This window comes from Podarcis liolepis, assembly GCF_965112155.1.
Source record: "Podarcis liolepis genome assembly, chromosome: 6".
Classification (NCBI taxonomy): Eukaryota; Metazoa; Chordata; class Lepidosauria; order Squamata; family Lacertidae; genus Podarcis; species Podarcis liolepis.
This window is the reverse complement of record NC_139559.1, coordinates 5097775-5117894: the sequence shown is the minus strand read 5'-3', so window position 1 is coordinate 5117894 and position 20120 is coordinate 5097775. Positions and strand designations below refer to the sequence as shown.

The 20120-nt window shown below is 44.9% G+C and overlaps 1 protein-coding gene across 4 annotated transcripts in view; it reads right to left on the bottom strand.

Moving 5' to 3' along the window:
* CSNK2A1 (casein kinase 2 alpha 1) overlaps nt 1–18509 on the bottom strand; it is a 45097-nt gene extending 26588 nt beyond the window's left edge. The window contains exons 1-2 of one of the 4 annotated variants that reach the window (XM_083507654.1): nt 18371–18489; nt 9850–9891 (exon numbers count right to left, since the gene is read on the bottom strand). The gene's annotated coding sequence lies outside the window, so the exon portion shown is untranslated. Of the gene's footprint in view, nt 1–165; nt 1268–1372; nt 2595–9849; nt 9892–18370 lie in introns of those variants that run through there. The other 3 variants (XM_083507655.1, XM_083507653.1, XM_083507656.1) reach the window with 3 other exon arrangements.
* Nucleotides 18510–20120: the final 1611 nt, after the last annotated feature.

The window sequence follows — 20120 nt, the reverse complement described above, 5'->3', positions numbered from 1 at the left end:
GCTTAGAAAAAGGGGGGAGGGGAAAAAACCAGCAGGAACTCGCAAGACATTGTCGTCTTGCAAAGCAAGCCCATAGGAGATTCGTTTTGCGAAGCACCTCCAAAACGGAAAACTCTTTCGTCTAGTGAGTTTTCTGTCTTGCGAGGCATTCGTCTTGCGGGGCACCACTGTATAAGCTAGGCACCAAATGGCTCCTTAAACCAAGTTACAGTCGCAAAAACAAAATACCTAGTTACCATTTTGGTGCCAGACGGCTCGAAGATCGTATTTTTCAACACAACTTTTTGCTTCCTGAAATTCATTCTGACGGTGCAGATAAAATATAACGGCTAGAATTCTACAGGATGTGTTGCTAATGTGTGAAAACAGTCAAGATCCAGGGTCCCCAGGTGCACACCTCCAAATGGTGGAGACGTTAGGTACCATCCTGGCACCTGGGAACCTTCACTTGGTCGCAAGTGGCCAATAAGTCAGGTGCAAAATGTGCCTGGCGAATTTTGAAAGCTGATTCCAGGTTACCAGTGCTTGGACCACAGCGGCAAAGCTCTTCCTGCTCAGGAATATTTGCAGCCGGTAAAAGAAATTTTTAGTTGCAGAAGCCTCTTAAGCCTCCAAGGTGAGTGCTGGTTTTAGGAGCACCGCCAGACTATACACCTGTTCTTTAATAGTGAGTGCAATCCCCCAAGCCCCAGAATAAGCAATTTACTCAGTTCTCAGCTGGGAACTACTCATGTATTTATTTGTTCCATAATAATTATACACCGCTCTATTGCAAAACAAGCAAACAAACAAACCACCTCAAAGTGGTTTACAAAAACACACACACAAGAAAATCAAGAAACACGACAGCCATACTTTAAAACATACAAAAGTTAAAATACTGAAACAGATAAATATTGTCTCAACTTTCTAAGCATCTGGGTAGACTTGTCTAAACATGAATGTTTCCAGCAGGCGCTGAAAAAAGTACAGTGAAGGCCCCTGCCCGATATCAATAGGCAGAGAGTTCCAAAGTGCAGGTGCTGCCACACTGAACTGTCGAGTTCTTGCAGATGCAGAATGGTAGATTGGCCAATTCTGCCAATCAGTGTGGTCATCCAGAGGACCTGTATCTTATCAGAATTAATTCAACTTATTGGCCCTCATCCAGCCCACCACTGTATCTGGAAAACACTGGCCTGCAAGCGCTCCAGTTGGAGAACAGCCTTTACCAAAGGTGTCATGGACTTTGAAGACACTCGAACTTAGAACGCAAGGGAGAAACATGCTAAGAGGAAGTATCTGAAGAAGTGTGCATGCACATGAAAGCTCATACCAAGAACTAACTTAGTTGGTCTTTAAGGTGCTACTGGAAGGAAATTTTTTATTATGCTAAGAGGAAGGCATGCTTGGTGAATCCACACTGTGATCAACTCCTGCCCGGAAACCAATGTCCCCACTGTGGAAGATGTGTGGATCCAGAACTGGCCTCCACAGTCACTTACGGACTCATTGTTAAGACCATGTTCATGGAAGACAATCTTACTCAGCTACAAGTGATCGCCAAAGAAGAAGAATATCCAGGCATCTGTCCAGGACTTGCAAAATTTCAGCAAACACTGTTGGGTAAGGGCCCTGCCTCTGTTTTTTGACTTGATGTAGTCCAGAGTAGTAATTATTGTCCTCTACGCGCAATACAAGGGTAACCTAGATTGTTATGGAGCTGCATTCGCACCATCCTTTGAAGACAGCACAAGAGCTAAGAAACACCTGCAGAGCATCTCTTGCCAGCAAGGAAAACATCTGGATGACTCAGCAGCTCTACAGAACATGGAACCTTTGCTATCTCTCTGAATTAATTGCTCTACCAGTACAACTGTACTCATATATGTTAATTTCTGCTCTCCATCCCAATCCTTGCTAGCAAGAGTGGAAAGTGAAGGGGGTGGTTGTATCATCAGAACAGGGCCTGGATCTTAGAACTGAGTTGGGGGGGGGGGGGCGCGGAGAGACCACTATGTAATTTCCCATCTAATATTTTGCCAAGCCCAATTCCAAGTCAGGCCAAATGGAGTTTGCAATCACTAATTATCACCGGCCCTGGGAGAGGCCACCACCTATTTCTCCAGAATCACTGAGCTCATCTGCAGTCATGTACTCTCTTTGTTTTAGCAGCAGACTCTACCAAAAGCTTGGAAATTTGTTCAGCACTCAGATAATAAATATTTATGACCAAACATGAACATTTATTTCCCGTTTAATGGGGGAAACGCTGCTCTGCTTACTAACTACTTGTTTCTACAAGAACCTGGGCATTTCGGCCGGCCAGCAAATTGCCTTGCTCTGCTTCTGCAAATAGACATCGAGAGGGATGAATAGAAATCCATGTTTTGAAATAAAGGTACAATATACGTGTGTGCGCGCAGCCTGCTTGGAATGTCACATTAAACTGTAGTTTATTAACCCTGCTTTAATGTGAATGAGTAGCAGGTTGCTGCAACTAAAGGCTCTTCATTCTTCCCCGTTCCTGCTTGAGGGAAACCAGGCACCGTCTGGCTTAACCTGGGCTTATGGTTTGTTCATCACTGTTTAAAGCATGAGCAGAAGCAAAGTGTGTTCTTGGCTTATTGCTTGTTTGGAGGAAACAAACCATAAGCTCAGGTTCGGATCAGACTTGTTACCCACAAGTGTGAGGCAGTGAGGAATGAAGAACCCGCTGTTTCTGCACAAGCACACTGCTCATGCACACTAAACCATAGTTTGTTTTCGCTGGGTGGTACCCCAACTAACACGTTTCATCAGAGTAAGGATTTGCACTTGTGCAACAGAACTTCCTCCCCCTGTTTACCCCCCAAAATCTGTTTTGGGGGAAGGAGCAGGTTTTCCAAACCCTCCGGAGCAAAGTGGGGGGGGGGGGCATTCCATAGTGCATGTAGAAATATTTGGGCTGGTGGAACAAGTTAGTTTGATATTGCCCACTGTGTTTGAACGTGATGTTTGATCCAGGTCCCTCTCTCATTTTGTGCAATTAACCTCTCTAGTTGGATTAGCGATGGGGAACCTCTTTCAGCTTGAAGGACAACATTCAGAGGCTGGGGCCAGAGGCAAAACTGGGAGGAGCAAAGAAGGCAAATTTTGCCTTTGTACACTGGACCAATTTCGACACATGTATCCTCTCTGCCCTCCATCCGAGGAAGCAAGAGGCAATACCGCAGCTCAAGCACACATTGCAGGTAGATGAAAACACACCAGGAGGATGCAAAACAGGGCCCAGAAGTGGGTGTGGCTAGGGAAGAGTCCAAAGGGTTTAGCAGGGTTTCCCAAACTTAGGCCTCCAGCTGTTATTGGACTACAACTCCCATCATCCCTGACCACTCTTGCTAGCTAGGGATGGTGGGAGTTGTAGTCCAAAAACAGCTGGAGAATCAAGTTTGGGAAACACTGGCTTAGGTCATTGCCCGAAATTAGGCCCTGCAAATCAGATACACTAATATAGCTTGACATAAATCATGGGCATGTGAATGTTATGTTATCCAATAGTAAGCATGCTGTGCACCATTTTTTAAATTAGTAAAAATATTGTGTGTTATTGAATGATATAGTTAATGCCCTTCTAGGTACAATAAGAATGTTTTAAGGATATCGTGCAATAAATATGTCCTTTTCTAATTGAGCTTGACTTAAAACTGTCCTTTATTTAAATCAATCCATTATGTCAGTCAAAGGATGGCTTTGAATAGATGAAGCACAAAAACCTTTTCTGTAAAGAATATGAATAATAATAATAATTTTATTATTTATACCCCGCCCATCTGGCTGGGTTTCCCAGCCACACTGGGCGGCTTCCAGCATATCTCAAAACATAAGATCAATTCAAAGCAAACCTTGAAAGGCTAATATATTTCAGTTTGGGGCCAATAAAGTCACTACACAAAAAACGAAAGACACAACCCAATCCATGTATTTTCAGATGCTAAAATTTAAATTGTAATGCAACCTGGAAAGAAACTGTTCTGCACACCTTCTCTTAAAAGTTCCCGGGCTGTGTCAAGTTACAGTTGCAAGCGAAACATTTCTAGATCATGACACTCTCCAATCCAGGCCAACTCCATCTGAACTTTGGACCCAATATTTACTCACGTTCCGTAAATATTAAAATGGCTGAGAGGCTGAAAAGGTTGTCAAAACCTTCCAGTGTTTGGGAACCCCAATTTTCTGACACCAACACCATTTGGATATTTACTCCAATTCCACTCGGCACTGCTTCTACAGTAATAATAATGACTTCTGAACCAAGAAAAACCAAATTCTATGACCAGTATAAGTTCAGCAATTTTGCAATTGTTTGACTATTTTGCAAAATTTACCCTTATTGCATTATATCCCTCCCCCGCCCCCGCTTTCCTCCAAGCTGCTCATGTCAGGGCACATCTATTGCATCATCTTCAAATCCCCCATTTCCTTCCATAAGGGATCAAAGGGCAGCTGACAACATAAAACAATACAGTTTTCATAAAAGCATTTAAAATGCTGACTCAATATTAAAAAAGCAGTAGCTAATAATGCCACTCTGGAGCCTAAGCCCAATTAAGCCCCAAAGGCCCAGGCATATAAATGAGTCAAGATTTCGCCTAAAAGGGGGGTCAAAGCTGGTTCTTCCTCCCTTTTATCTTCCCAATAACCCTGTGAGGTCGGCTGGGCAGGAACAACAATGCAAGCAACTGAAGTGCTGAGCCCTTGGGGTCCCTTCTAAGTCTACAATTCCCTGATTCTATGGAAATCCTGCTCAGAGGCTTTGCCCACACGCTGTCAAGGCCAGTTCCGCAACTATTAGACCAAGAACTTTTGTGATGTGCAGAACAGGAGACTAAAACGAGAGATCAGAATGCCAAAGTTCCCCTGCCGCCAAGGGTAAGTGTGCCTCAGTTACACTGAAACGCAAACAATTTAAAGCCCTAAACGGCCTCGGTCCAGTATACCTGAAGGAGCGTCTCCACCTCCATCGTTCTACCCGGACACTGAGGTCCAGCACCGAGGGCCTTCTGGCGGTTCCCTCACTGCGAGAAGCCAAGTTACAGGGAACCAGGCAGAGGGCCTTCTTGGTAGTGGCGCCCTCCCTGTGGAACGCCCTCCCACCAGATGTCAAAGAGAACAACAGCTACCAGACTTTTAGAAGACATCTGAAGGCAGCCCTGTTTAGGGAAGCTTTTAATGTTTGATGTATCATAGTATTTTAATATTCTTTTGGAAGCCGCCCAGAGTGGCTGGGGAAACCCAGCCAGATGGGCGGGGTATAAATAATAAATTATTATTATTATTATTATTATTATTATTATTATTATTATTATTGCCTCTTCCTTTGCTGTCATCGCCCTCAACCTGCCATTGGCTGGGCTTCCCCCTTTGTGAAAAGAAAACCCCTTCCCCATGTTTCTTCACATTCTTTGCTAAGAGAGCTGGCCTTGGGGGCTTAGCCATTTCCAAATCTCACGCGGCTTTCAGGATGGAGCACTCGTACTGGTCTTGCAAACTCAGAACAGTCATCACACAGAGAAGCATCCCTGAAGGAGCGTCTCCACGCCCATCGTTCAGCACGGACACTGAGGTCCAGCACCGAGGGCCTTCTGGCGGTTCCCTCACTGTGAGAAGTGAAGCTACAGGGAACCAGGCAGAGGGCCTTCTCGGTAGTGGTACTCACCCTGTGGAACGCCCTCCCATCAGATGTCAAGGAAATAAACAACTACTTGACGTTTAGAAGACATCTGAATGCAGCCCTGTTTAGGGAAGTTTTTAATGACTGGTGTTTTAATGCGTCTTTAATCTTTTGTTGGAAGCCGCCCAGCCAGATGGGCAGGGTATAAGTAATAAATTATTATTATTATTATTATTATTATTATTATTATTATTATTATTATCCCATTCCCTCCTTTTTACTCTGGCCACAAATTTAGAAATTAAATGTTTATTCCCTTTCTTGTCCATTGCTCCACCACATTACTTTTTTAATTTCAAGGGAGCAAAATCATAAAACTGAAGAGAAGGGAGCCATTCACAGCTCCCACTCCATATCTGAAGCACTCATGACAGAACAGCTACTGGCAAATCTTGAAATCCTCTGGACCAGGAGATATCACTGTGTTCTCCACCCTAACCACACCCTCCCCATTTGTTTGCAGATAACTCTAGCTAGGGCACATCATGCGCCACAGCTTGCCTTAGCTTTTGAGGGGTATCTACATGGTGACAACAGTTAAGTGCTATGCCCCCCCCACCTGACCTCGGGACAGATCCATACTGAATATTTACACCCATGGAAACAGCAGGGGTTGAGGAGGGAGAATGTGGTCCTTTTCACACAGGGCAAACTCTGCAGGAGGGAGATAGCTGGAGACTGTATAAATTGCACAGTAAAGCATTCCCAGTGAAGAAACTCTTCTGGCCCCTCGTTAGCAACTCTACTGACGCCATCACAGCACTTGAAGAATTGTGCCTCGGAACCAGTCTTTTACTCACTGACTGCTGTCAACGAGGCTTCTCTAGCTGAACCAGGGGAGGAGGGAACATAAAAGACTGCTGGATCAGGCCAATGGCCCACCCAGTCCAGGATCCTGTTCTCACAGTGGCCGAACCAGATGCCTGCAGGAAGCCTACAAGAAAAATTCGAGCACAAGAGCTCTCGGCCCTCCTGCAGGTTCCAGCAACTGGTATTCAGAAGTATTGCTGCGTCCAACTGTGGAGGCACAGCAAAGCCATCATGCCTAGCCGCCTTCAATAGCTCTCTCCTCCATGAATCTGTCCGCTCCTCTGTTGAAGCCAGAAAAGAATCTTTGCCTTTCAGCTTCTCCTCTTAGAACACACAGCTGTTAGGCTTGTTCTCTCCAGCCTAATATTTGTGGAGTCAGTGTTTTATGGGAGAGGTGCAGCACGATATCCAAGCACCCCCAAATCAAACCAAGGATTCTCCTAAGACAGAGGTCGGCAACCTAAGGCCCATGGGCCAGAAGCGGCCCATGAGGGCTGCTTAACTGGCCCATGAGCCACCCCCAAACCGAGCCGCCCGCTCGGTGAGTCCCCGTGCGCTGTGCTAAACCAGCGCAGCATGGCACGGGGACTCTCTTCTGCGGCTCCAGAAATCGCTTCTGCGCATGCCCAGACGTCAAAAATCGCGTCTGTGCATGTCCGCGGTGCCAGAAATTGCTTCTGCGCATGTCCAGCCACCGAAAATCGCTTCTGCACAGGCGCAATTTCCAGTGTCTGGGCATGCGCAGAAGCATTTGCCAGTGCCGCGGACATGCGCAGACATGATTTCCGGCATCGCGCTGCACTGGCCTGGCCCACAGAGGATCTCCGCGGGAGTGATCCAGCCCCTGCCCGGTAAGCCTTGCCAATCCCTGTCCTAAGAGATCACAGTGAATAGTTATCCTGCTTTCCAGCTCTCTACTGACCAATCCTTCCCTTCCTTTATACACCATCACCAGTTCTCTAAAGTTCTTTTGTGTAGGATTTGCCTTTCTTACTGAGATGGCTCCCAGCCCTGAGCAAGGCAGCCAACACTGCTACCCAAGGCTTCACAGCTTCTCTTTCCTCAAATGCCGGCCTGAGCCGCTGCTGTGCTGCTCCTCATCCCCATTTCTTCCTCCTTCCAGTCAGACACCTGGTCTTTTCCTCCCCTCAGCCTTAACATGCAACTGCCAAAGCAGATTGGAAGGGCGGAAGAAGAACAATTTCCCTGTCCCTCTGGCTCAGAATGAACTCCAGGGGGTTCCTTTTAATGCTATGTTTGACCCTCTTGTCCCAACCCCAAGTTGGCTCGGGGAAAGGAAAAAAACAAGTCTCCTGGTAAGTACTGTGCCAGCCTTGGTAGCCAGCGCCAGGGGCTTCGCTCTAATGCTACTAAGCTGGAAAATTCAGCTGAGGAAATAACTCTCCCGTGATTTCCCAGCAATATAGCAATTTCTTCATTGAACCTTTTATTCTAAATCTTGTAGCATTACCCTGAGTGAGCCAATATCCTGAGCAGGAAACCAAGGCTGAAGAAATATTCAGAATTCCTAGGTAGCAGCATCAAAGTTTTAGTCACCCAAACAAACAGGATTTTTCCAGTACTTAAAAAAGAAACTGGTGCTCAATCAGCTCATTTTCAAAATTAAGCACAACCGCTTTAGCAGCCTGGCGCTAGAAACAGAGTGAAATGTACAATCTGGAAACCTCCTCTCTCTGCCGTGCTAGTGCAAACAAGCCCAGGGCCTGAAACAAAGTCAGAGTATTAGCATATTGGCAAGTAGGATCCCTGCGAGGCCGCAACTGCCTGGAAGCCTGGGAGCTGGGTGGTGCTGATGAAACTGGATAACCTCTGGAGAGTAGAACATTGCCACATTTGAAAGCACCTGCTGACCCTGGAACATCCCAGAAAGGCTGTGCTCCCAAACAGAGAAGAGAGAAAAGTTGTTCCTTGGGAAGATATCCTAATATCGCTCCCTCACAGCTCCATCTAAAAGCATCCTTGGTTTTTTTTAAAAAGTCCACAAAACTTACTAACCTGCCAGCATCTGTGCTAGACTGCCGGGGGCTGGCAGAGGCAGAAACAGAGAGCTCTGATTCTCCTGCAACAACCTTCAGCGTTCCTACACAGTTGCAAACAAGGGAGTTTCTCTCCTCTAATAGTTCACGTGCTTCTAAGGGGAGGGACAGAGTACTTGATCCCTCCTTTTCCTTCACTCAACATGCATGCAATTCCTTGTTGCCCATGGCTGTGAGACTAACGCTTAAACACAAGGCTTTGCCCTGACTTGAGGAAAGCTTCCTGCAGCACAGTTAAGCAGGGTTTTTTCCCCAAACTGGCCCGATGAATTGATTCTTGTGTCTGGCCTGGAGAGTCAAGCCTCAAGGTACACTGGCAGGAACTAGAAATGAGTGGACTGCATCATGTAAGTTTTATGGAAAGGAAAAGGCACGACCCAGCTAAGGGGAGGATATCAGCGGGCGCATTTTGCACCTGGCTATTGGCCACTTGTGATCAAGTGAAGATGCCTGGATTAAAGGATGGCACCTAACATCTCTACCACCTGGAGGTGCATGCTTGGGGATCCTTGACTGTTTTCACACCCTATCAACACATCCTGCATAATTCTGTTACACTGTATTTACTCAAATCTAATGTGCACCTTTTTTGGCCAAATTATGTTGCGAAAATTAAGGTATGCATTAAATTCCATGGCACATTGACATTCGCCAGCAAATACTTTTTTTGGTTTCAAGGTTCTGAAAATTGAGGTGCGCATTAAATTTGATGGTTCATTAGACTCGAGTAAATGCAGTATTTTATCTGCACCATCAGAATGAATCTCAGGAACCAAAAAAATCATATTGAAAAATATGACTCTAAAGCTGTCTGGTCCCAAAATGGCAACTAGGCATTCCTTTTTGGCGACTGTAACCCTGGTTAAAGGAGCCATTTAGTGCCCAGTTTATATATCAGTTTCTAACACTGGTTGGTGGCCACTGCTACTTTCTGTGGATGCTAATTCCACAGTTTATGTGCTACTTTATCTGTCTTTTATTTTGTCTGTCCAACATTCAGCTTCACTGGATGGCCCAGAGATCAAAGTATTATACAAGAAGGGGAAAAAACTTCTCCCTTTCCATCAGTTGAGGAACAGGCTGATCCTTTAGCTTGACTGGCATTGGAATCCGGCTTCCCATTCCTCTGAAAAACGTATCTGCTTCTAACTAGCCCACCCACAACTTAAGGTGGATCAACTGGTCTGTCAAACTCTGCAATGGCTCACTGTAAAGGTGATTCACAGAAGTTCTAGTTCCTAAAAACTACCATACTCTAAAGTTCATTTTTTAAAGAACAATTTCCCCTACCTTATAATTTAAGGCATTTTCAGGATGGCTCACAAACAAAACCTAGGTGAACAAGAGAGAGCATTGTGAAAAACGGCAGCAAAATCATTAATAAGACCTTAAAGCAGCAGAACTGACTAGGGAGCATTAAAAGCCTTGGAGAACGGAGGGATGAACAGCCCTGGCCTACAAACAGCAAGGCGCCAGGAGAAGGGCCTGAAAAAACCATCTCAAACCAACAAGCAAATTTATGTTGGAGTGGGTGATCCTTCAAGACAACCGGGTCTCAAACCATGTATAAAGCAGTGATGTAGAAGGGAGTCGCGCAAACCCTGAGGATCACAGCTCAACAGGTTTTGGCATCAGAACCTCCTTTTCCCAAGGGGCAGGGTGCTATGTCTCAAGCACAGCATGGGATGGGATATGGCGGAGGGAAGAGAGATATATGCTCGTCTTTCTGTTTTCCAAGCTTCGAGTTATGAAGAGGGGGAAGACAATAAGCCCTCACTCCTCCCCCAGTAGCTTAGAGCTGGAGAGTGAAGGCAGAGAGTTGCTCTGCCTCTGCCAGGTGCAGTGCGCACTCATTTGACACACAACTAAACCACAACAGTTCAGACCTGAAGGGAAAGCAAAGGCATGCCTGGGTCGCACAGGTGTTCCAAGCTTGAAAGCGCTTTGGGTGCAGGGAGAAAGCCACACCTCCCATGCACAACTGCACGCTGAAAGGGGGGAAATGGAGACACACACACACACACATTGTTAACTCATAAAATGCTGAACAATGTGGAAAAGTCAAATATGATATGCAACACAAATATATAGGCATATCACAACCTTCTAACGAATCTGAAATACTCAAAATATCCCAATTATTGAAAATTCAAATACCAACACAAACATCTCACACTCTGAGGCTATTTTTACAAACCCATGTTCATGCTTACAATGTTTCCTGAAGACAAAACTGTGCAACCACTGCATGCATTTGTCCAAATGCAATCTTCTGTCTCGTTATCTGACTAATGCTTAATTTCTCGATTGCTCCAAGGTCTCATACTTTCTTTTTTCTTCAACCACAGAATAATATCTGGGACAGCTGCCAATTTCCCTACTTTCAATGTACAAATCTTAGCTACTACTAAGAGAAATGTGCTCTGTACTTTCTTGACAAGACTCCAAATGCCAAAAATGCTTCTGCTTTCGACTATAACTAAATAGTCATTCTTGGGTGTTACTTACTATTTCATGCAAGCCGGATCATATTTTTAGGAACGTCAACCACATTTCCAGGTATGTGCCCCTCAGACCACACGGTTGTGAGCCACCCCAATCTTCAAGTGAGATTCCAGAAGGTTCCATGTTCTTACCCAGGAATTGATTTCCTCAGAATGAGGGACAGCAGAGACTGTGGTGTCTTTATGATAGATCATGGGTAGGCAAACAAAGGCCCGGGGGCCGGATCCAGCCTAATTGCCTTTAATAATAATAATTTATTCATACCCCGCCCATCTGGCTGTGTTTCCCCAGCCACTCTGGGCAGCTTCCAACAAAGTATTAAAATACAGTGGTCTGTTAAACATTAAAAGTTTCCCTAAACAGGGCTGCCTTCAGAAGTCTTCTAAAAGTCTGGTAGTTGTTCTTTTCTTTGACATCTGGTGGGAGGGCGTTCCATAGGGCGGGTGCCACTACCAAGAAGGCCCTCTGCCTGGTTCCCTTTAACTTTGCTTCTCACAGTGAGGGAACCGCCAGAAGGCCCTCGGCGCTGGACCTCAGTGTTCTAAATCCGGCCAGCGGACGGTCCAGGAATCGGCGTGTTTTTACATGAGTAGAATGTGTCCTTTTATTTAAAATGCATCTCTGGGTTATTTGTGGGGCATAGGAATTCATTCATCCCCCCCCAAAAAATATAGTCTGCCCCCCCAACAAGGTCTGAGGAACAGTGGACCAGCCCCCTGCTGAAAAAGTTTGCTGACCCCTGTGATAGATGGTTTATTTACATACACGCACACACACAACTTGAGCTTGCAGCATGAACATCCAAGAACGTATTGCTTCTCCCATAGCCATAGCCTTGGATCCCAGCTGAAATCAAGCATGGTTCTGTCTCCCAGTTGCCCAGCTCACATCAGTTGCCTTGCTTCTAGCTCACATAACCCAACTCCCAACTCTGGCGTCTGTCTTTCTTACTACCAGCCATTGAGGGAGGGAGCCCACCCATTTGGTATCCGGCACAGAGACACTTCCTTTGTTACTTTAATGGCCCATACTTAGAGGGCCATTACCTCACCAGGAAGCTACTTCCACTATTCCAGGATCGGTGCTGGATCCATGCAGGAATTAGAAGGGAGCTCAGGCATACAGCCTACCCCCACCCAGCTGATAAGGCTATCTTTTCCAGCTGCCGCTATGGTTGAGAACCACTGTATTTCCTAAGCATCAAAGGGAAAGATACCAACTCAATCCAGTGCTCATGTCTTTCAGAATCAGAACACAGTCTTAACCCCCACACACTACAAAATAGGACTCACTTTCTAATTTATCACATATAACCTCGTTCTTAAGACCTAACATTACCAGATGAAAAGCAAGGAAGTGGTCCCTGCATCTTAACAATTCTACAGAGATAGTGTTTTGTTACCTGCAAATCAACAGGCAAAGCCGAGAAGTCATAACTGATGAGTTTCTCTCTTTTTTGTAACTATTAACAGTGTTCATAGCTGAAGCAAGTCGGAGTAAAATGTGCAAAGGTGCATTTTGCTGCATCTTTTGATGTCTCCCCCCTTTCTCTTACAAAAGTTGTTTTATTAATGGTGGTAAGCATTGCTCATGTGGTCCACTCATTAGTCCTGACCCACTAGTGGAAGCTCAGAAAATAAGGATTACCTTAAAAGAAACCTCTCTTAAGATCACCCTCCTTCCTTACCAAGTTCCAACAACAGTATTCAAATATTACAATATTCGATTTGGCATTTGTCTGTACAGCTATCTGCCTTTGGGATGGAAGAGGCGAGAACCCCAACTAAAAATAAAAACCTCAACCCACAATTTCTATTTAGAAAGTGCATCGCTTACCATAATAGCTTCAAGAATGGACTTCTGAATTTGTACCATAAGCAGATGCAAAGACGATGTGGTGTCATGTACCCACCTCCCCAGAGAGTGTGAACTGTACCTCTAAGAGGAATGCAAACTGTCCTGACTCATCTCAATGGGGCATTTTCTCACTCGCCCTATTTTTCACACTTTATGATCCACAGTGGCAAATAATTTAAACACACTTGCTGAGAGCCCAGCATGCCACTTCTGCAATTAAATGCAAGAACTAACATCACATGAACAGAGCAAAACAGAAATGAGACACAAACAGCCGCCAGTCTCAGAGTCTAATGTGTGCTTTTCGCAAGGAGTCTTTGGTTTTTGCAGCAGATTTGAGTTTGCAAATCTCAGCATGTGAAGAAAATACAGAGCTCAGAAAGGACGGGCAATGGTTCCAGTCAGGGTTTGACTAACCTGGGCTTTAGCAAGCTGCAGAACCTCCATGAACCTTTCCAGCATCCTTCCATCCCCACCCCATCCGCAACACCCATCCCCAGTCCTAACCTTCTCTCTCTAGAGCCTTCCAACATTCAACCACCTCAATCCTCTATTGCCATACCACCACTGCCTCAATGCTGAAATGCTAAATATTGACAGAAAGCACAGCTAAGTGAGCACAAAGATAATCTGCATGATTTATTGAGCAACATAAATCAGACTCATAAAGTGCAAGATTGGAGTTTGAGAGCAGAGATCACATGGACCCAAGTAACCTTGCAGTTAGCTACTCGCCAGTAATGGCTGACTAGCCATTCTTTCCAGGTGACTAACTCAAAAAGGTTAACTTTCGCAATAGGCCTTTTAACGCTTCCCTGGAGTTTTTATTCTTGCATTTAGTTATCATATTTATTTATTTATTCTGTTTTTGTAAGCTGGAAAAATTTATTCTGAAGGGCAGCATAATAAAAAACGAAAAGAAAAACACCTGGGTCCTCTCTGTGGGGAAGAATGAATTTGTGTTTCTGCAAGGACAACGGAGCATTTAAGTTGAAGAAAAGGGTGTAACTATGTTAAAGATGGGGAGCAAAGGCAGACCCTTATGCAAGGTCACTCTTCCATCGGGTAGGTAGGCAAGCATATTGAATTTCAAAGCGTCAGCCGGGCTATATCTGCACCACATCTCATCAAAAGGAGCAATTCTCATTTGGAATAATTTTAGAAAGGCACACCCACATTTTGATAACAAGCTCTAGCCAGTGTGCACGCCATGGTATCACACATCCATCCAAGCACTGAATGACAAAGAAAATCTCCCAAGTTTGGAGGGTGGGGCTTTTGAGAAAAGGGGGTGGAGCAAAGAAAGAAGATTCCACCTAAACATTAGGAAGAACTTCCTGACAGTAAGAGCTGTTCGACAGTGGAATTTGCTGCCAAGGAGTGTGGTGGAGTCTCCTACTTTGGAGGTCTTTAAGCAGAGGCTTGACAACCATATGTCAGGAGTGCTCTGATGGTGTTTCCTGCTTGGCAGGGGGTTGGACTCGATGGCCCTTGTGGTCTTTTCCAACTCTATGATTCTATGATTCTATGAAAAATATGGAGCTGGCAACATTTCCAAGCCCTACTGGCTATATTCTGTGTGCTTCTACGACAGCCCAATGGCCACAGAAATGTTCACCCAAACACTGCTTTAGAGCTGGGTCAACAAGAAAGCTTCCCATGTTTATTAGCAGGTCATCCATTACATTACACACAGGGTGTAACGCACTGCAAGCTTTATGTGGAGCTCAAGCTTGATTTGGTCTGCACAGGAGGATTTTAAAAGCTGAGATTGTTTTGTGAAACTCCATTCTGGCGGCGACTAATGATTCTAATCAAGAATTTGAAAGCTAGCTTCCATCAGCAGCAAAAAAGAAAGCGTTCCTCGGGGCATAAACCTCTACTGTACGAACAGCTTAGGATACTTTCCCCAGGGCAATCAGTTTTTTCTTGCATGGTTGCACAGGCCAAAAGGTACATTCTTATCAAAATGGTAAAAAAGAGAGATGAGGTACCCCTGACTGTACGACTTGCAGATCTCACTACTTTGTGATTTGCAGTCAGTGTTCTGTTGTCCAAATTCTGTGAACCAAGTGCATTTGAATCAGCTTATTTTGCATAATTTATTCTGCTTCTCCTAACCATAGCTAGGGTGCTGAAGACTTACATGGAGATGTTTTCAAAGGATCTACATCTCAGGGTTGTGTGTTCAAGCCCCACACTGGGCAAAAAAAACCCCTGCATTGCAGGGGGCTGGACTAGATGACCCTCATGGTACCTCTACGATTCTATGATTCTACGCAAGGTCTTCTCTGTGATGGTTCCCTGTTTGTGGGACAGTCTCTCCAGGGAGGCTCATCTGGCACCATTATCATAGATCTTTAGGCATCAGGCAAAAATGTTTCTCTACAACCAGACCTTTGCCTGATTAACATTCTATGGCCTTTTAAATGTGTTTGTGGGAAGGGGATTATTGGTTTGTTTTTTATGATGCATATTGTGTTCTCTTTGTACTTTTATGTTGTGAACTGCCCTGTGATCTTCGGATAAAAGGCAGTATACTTTTTTTTAATTATGAATTTATTGATACCCTGCCTTTCCCACCACAGCAGTACACAATTTTAATAAATAAAATAGTAGCTGCCAGCTTCAGGATGGAGAGCCAGCCGAAGTATTGGGGATAAGCCTGTCATTGTATTGCTTATAATTTTAAGTAAGTCTGTATGTCACTAAATCCTTTATATAGGAAGCCTCATGAAATACCATTCATTGATAACAAGGCCATCTTTATTTTTCTTGACATACAGTAACACAAACTCGAACTAGTCTAAAGACTTACACTAACAGGGATGCCCCTCAACCTCAAATTAAAATTTGCCTTTATCAGTTAAAAGTGTGTCTCCGCAATCAACCAGCGAAATTGTTAGTTGATTAACAATTAGCAGTGCAATCCTATACACGTCTACTGATCAGTAAGTTTCATTGAGTTCAATGCTACTCAACTACCAGGTAAGCATGTGCAGAGAATCCTGTTGCTCTAACAAGCCAACAACAGAGATCAACTTCTCACAAGGGGAAGAAAAACAGTAGAAGATAAGAGATCAGCTACCACAGCTTATTGGAACCAGGAGTTTCCTGACCACCATCACCAAATTACAGGCAGACATTTGCATATGCTGCTGGTTGAGGAAGCATCCCTCATGCCCACTTAGCCAGGGCAGATGTACACTTGGTAGTGGGATCATACTCCTGCAAGGGCTGACAATAAAATCTGGGAAGGAATCTCTCCCTATTCTAGTGGTAAAGAAAGGAGAAGTCCTCCCTAAAGACCCAAGATTTAAAAGCTCCAGTATGCAGCATGCAACATTCTCAGGCTATCCCTCACTTCCCAACCCGCTATTCCTACAAGAATAAATGAAAGTGTTCCAATATATAGCCAAACTGAGATGATGCAACTTGTCAGGTAATGGGGAAAGAGTGTTTCCTACCTAGTAATATTACATTCTCATGGGGATAAGGAGGAAACCAATTCAGCTGAAGATGAACAGAACTAAAATGGGCACTTGCTAAATATATTCATACCCAACAATGGGGAAAATATTCTGCATCTAATATTTTTTATTCATCCCCCCCAACTGCTATGAGGACTGGAATCTAGAACACTGTAAGAAGCTCTGAAACTTTCACTGGAAATGTTTTTTTGGCTCCTCACATTCTCTTATTTCTAAGCCCATTAACTTACGTACAGCTTCTCGACTTCCTAGTGTGGAGTTAATACCTTTTGTCTATCACTGTGGAAAAAGACATCCCTTTACACCAACTGCACGTACCAAGGAAGGAACAGCTTTCTTGGGCATGATCCATGAAAAGGAGAAACAACAAATCATTAAAATAAAACAAAAAGCAAGGGAAGAAAGCACTTCAGAAGCCCAGACAGCAAGAAATCAAGTTTGTAGGATCAAGGGTCAATTTTAAAATATCACACTTTACTGTTTTCAGGTACACATATCTGTCCTATCCTATCTAGTCTGATCTTTGTATACAGATGGTTGCAGGATGGGGAGAAATCCCCACAGTATCAGCACCACAGTAATTGGGGAGAGCACTCTTCAACTGTGCAGAAAATGTTCCTACATTTAGCTGGAACAAGGCAATCAGAACCTCCCATCCCACCATAGTCCTAAGAAGACAGAGAGGCTTGTCTTGGGAATTAGCTGGGAGAAGAGCACCTCAGTCCGGACTCTACAAGTTCCCTGGGGATGACTCTACTCAGCGGTGCCTAGAGGCTTCCAGTTGTCCACTGTTGGAAACAGGATGCTAAATTAGACAGACCTTGGTCTGATCCAACCAGGTAATTCTTAAATCCCCCATAATGATAGGGCAAAGGAACCAGCAATTTTCACCTATTTACCCTAGATTTCTAAACTGTCCTAACCACAATTACTCAAAGAGAAAACAATCCTAGGAAATGATAATACCTTTGTTTCTGTTTTTGAAATGCAGATTAGCATGTATTAATGACCCCACCCTAGGCTACCCTCAACCGTCCAATAGGCTCCCAGAACCACAAGCCCAACAGGCTCCCAGAACCACAAGCCCAACAGGCTCCCAGAACCACAAGTCCAACAGCCCTTGCTGAAAGATGCTCAGGCTCAAGCACTTGCGGACCCCACAAATAAAGAGATTTACAGGTACCCTTCAGCATCTGGCACAGAAAGAGATCCCCTATACAGCCTTGGAAAGGGGCAAAAGATCCTACACACACACAAATCCACCATGATCTACCCCTCCCTGCCCCCCTTGAGGGAGACATCCTCTCCGTTCTGCCCCCAAAAGAATCACTGCAGACCCTCAGCAGGACCCCTCCTTCCTCCCCCCCAACATCATATGCAAAAGAATATGCCAGAACACACATGGGGGGGGGCGAGGGAAGATAACCTTTTTTTTTTTTTGCTAGAGTGCAAGAAGGGCCACATTGGAGGGGGGCACCTTTCAAAGGACTGCCCTGCTTCGTTCCCAGACTCACATAATTGGGGATGGGGGGGATCTGTCTTTCCCCTCCCCCCCCAACAAAAGGAAACGTCCCAGTGGTCAACTGGTGCACGGGGGGGGGGCTCTGTGAGCGGGGTCTGCTCCCTTCAGGCCCAGGGGCGTCTCCACTGGCAGCCTCACCCAGGATGGGGAGCCTCCCCTCCCCCCCATAGGCTGCCATACTATGCAGCTGCCTCATGAGGGGGGGCGAAGAAGCAAAACCCGCACTTCCAGAACCAGAGACCCCTCATTTTCTCATATTATATATATGTCCCCCCCACTGCGCCGCCCCCTCCCCTCCCTTGAGGCTCCAAATTGGGGGGAGGGGGAGTCGAGGAAGCCCCGCCCTCCCCCGTCTCCCGCCTCTGGGCCCTTTCCCCTCCCCCCACCGGGTCCATTCGGGACGGGGAAGGCGCCCCGCGCCCCTACGGCCACCCACCTGAGGAGGAGGCGGCAGCAGCCACCACCGCGCCTCCCTCGCCGGCCTCACACAGACAATATGGCGGAGGCACAAGGCTCGGCCGCCAGCCGCAGGGCCCAGAGCGAGGCTGGACGGAAGCGGAAGTCGCTGCCGCGCCGCGCGCTCGGGCCTCTCTAGAACTCCGGAGGCTTCTCTGTGCGCTGCCTGCCGGGGACGCATGCGCAGGACGCTTTCCAGGCGTTGCCTTCTGGGAGGTGTAGTTCTCTGAAAGGCAGGATTGGGGACCGAGCTGGGGGACTCTGACTAGCAACTGTTCAGAGGTGGGAGAGTATTATTATTATTATTATTATTATTATTATTATTATTATTATTATTATTATTATTATTATTATCATTACCATTATTATTATTATCATTAATATCATTATCATTTTTATTATTATTATTATCATCATTAATATCATTATTATCATTATTATTATTATTGTTATTATCATCATCATCATTATCATTATTATTGTCATTATTACCATTATTATTATTATTATTATCATCATCATCATCATTATTATCATCATTATTATTATTATTTTACCTATTTAGGTGGAAACTTGCAAGTTGTGGTCCCTCTCACATTCCAAAGGCAGGAGAATTTGCTCAGGCCATTAAGGAAAACTCTCTGATTCTGTAATGACCTAAGGAATGTTAATCCTCTTTTGTCTGTTCCCTAACTACCCATTAGTCTGAGTGTTCATGCTAATTAGTCACCCAAAAACTCAAAAGTGTTTTTCCTAGGTGCTCCAAGAGCATTATTATTATTATTATTATTATTATTATTATTATTATTATTATTATTATTATTATTTTCCATCCTTCCTCCCAAAGGAGCCCCGGGCAGCAAACAGAAAGTGATGAAAACATATTCAGAATATCTTAAAAATAAGTCTAGTACAGATGTAGTCTGAGAGAGAACTGGAAAGGCGTTTTGGAAGAGGAAGATCTTCAGTAGGCAGTGCAAAGGCAACAGAGACAGTTCCCTCCCCTTGATTAGTAGCTGTGACTCCTGCATTTCAGAGGGTTGGACTAGATGACCCTTAGGATCCCTTCCAACTCTACAGTTCTGTGATTCCTATACTGCATGAGATAGACCTCCTTATATAAGATGGCATCTGCAGGACTCCCTCACTTGCAGAGCACAGTGATAAATTGCGTATATAAAGTGCAGGGTGCTTGAGGACCGGGACATTCGCAAGGAAATCAAAATGCTTGTTTACAAAGCTATTGTACAACAACAACAACAACAACAACAACAACAACAACAACAACAACAACAACAATAATAATAATTTATTATTTATACCCCGCCCATCTGGCTGGGTTTCCCCAGCCACTCTGGGCGGCTTCCAAAAGAATATTAAAATACTGTGATACATCAAACATTAAAAGCTTCCCTAAACAGGGCTGCCTTCAGATGTCTTCTAAAAGTCTGGTAGCTGTTGTTCTCTTTGACATCTGGTGGGAGGGCATTCCACAGGGAGGGCGCCACTACCGAGAAGGCCCTCTGTCTGGTTCCCTGTAACTTGGCTTCTCGCAGTGAGGGAACCGCCAGAAGGCCCTCGGTGCTGGACTACCAATCTTACTGTATGCTTGTGAAACATGGACTCCTTATAAACGCCATCTCCAACTCCTCAAAAGATTCCATCAATGGTGTGTCTGAAAATTTTTACACAACACTTGGGAAGACAGGCGAACTAATGCCAGTGTACAG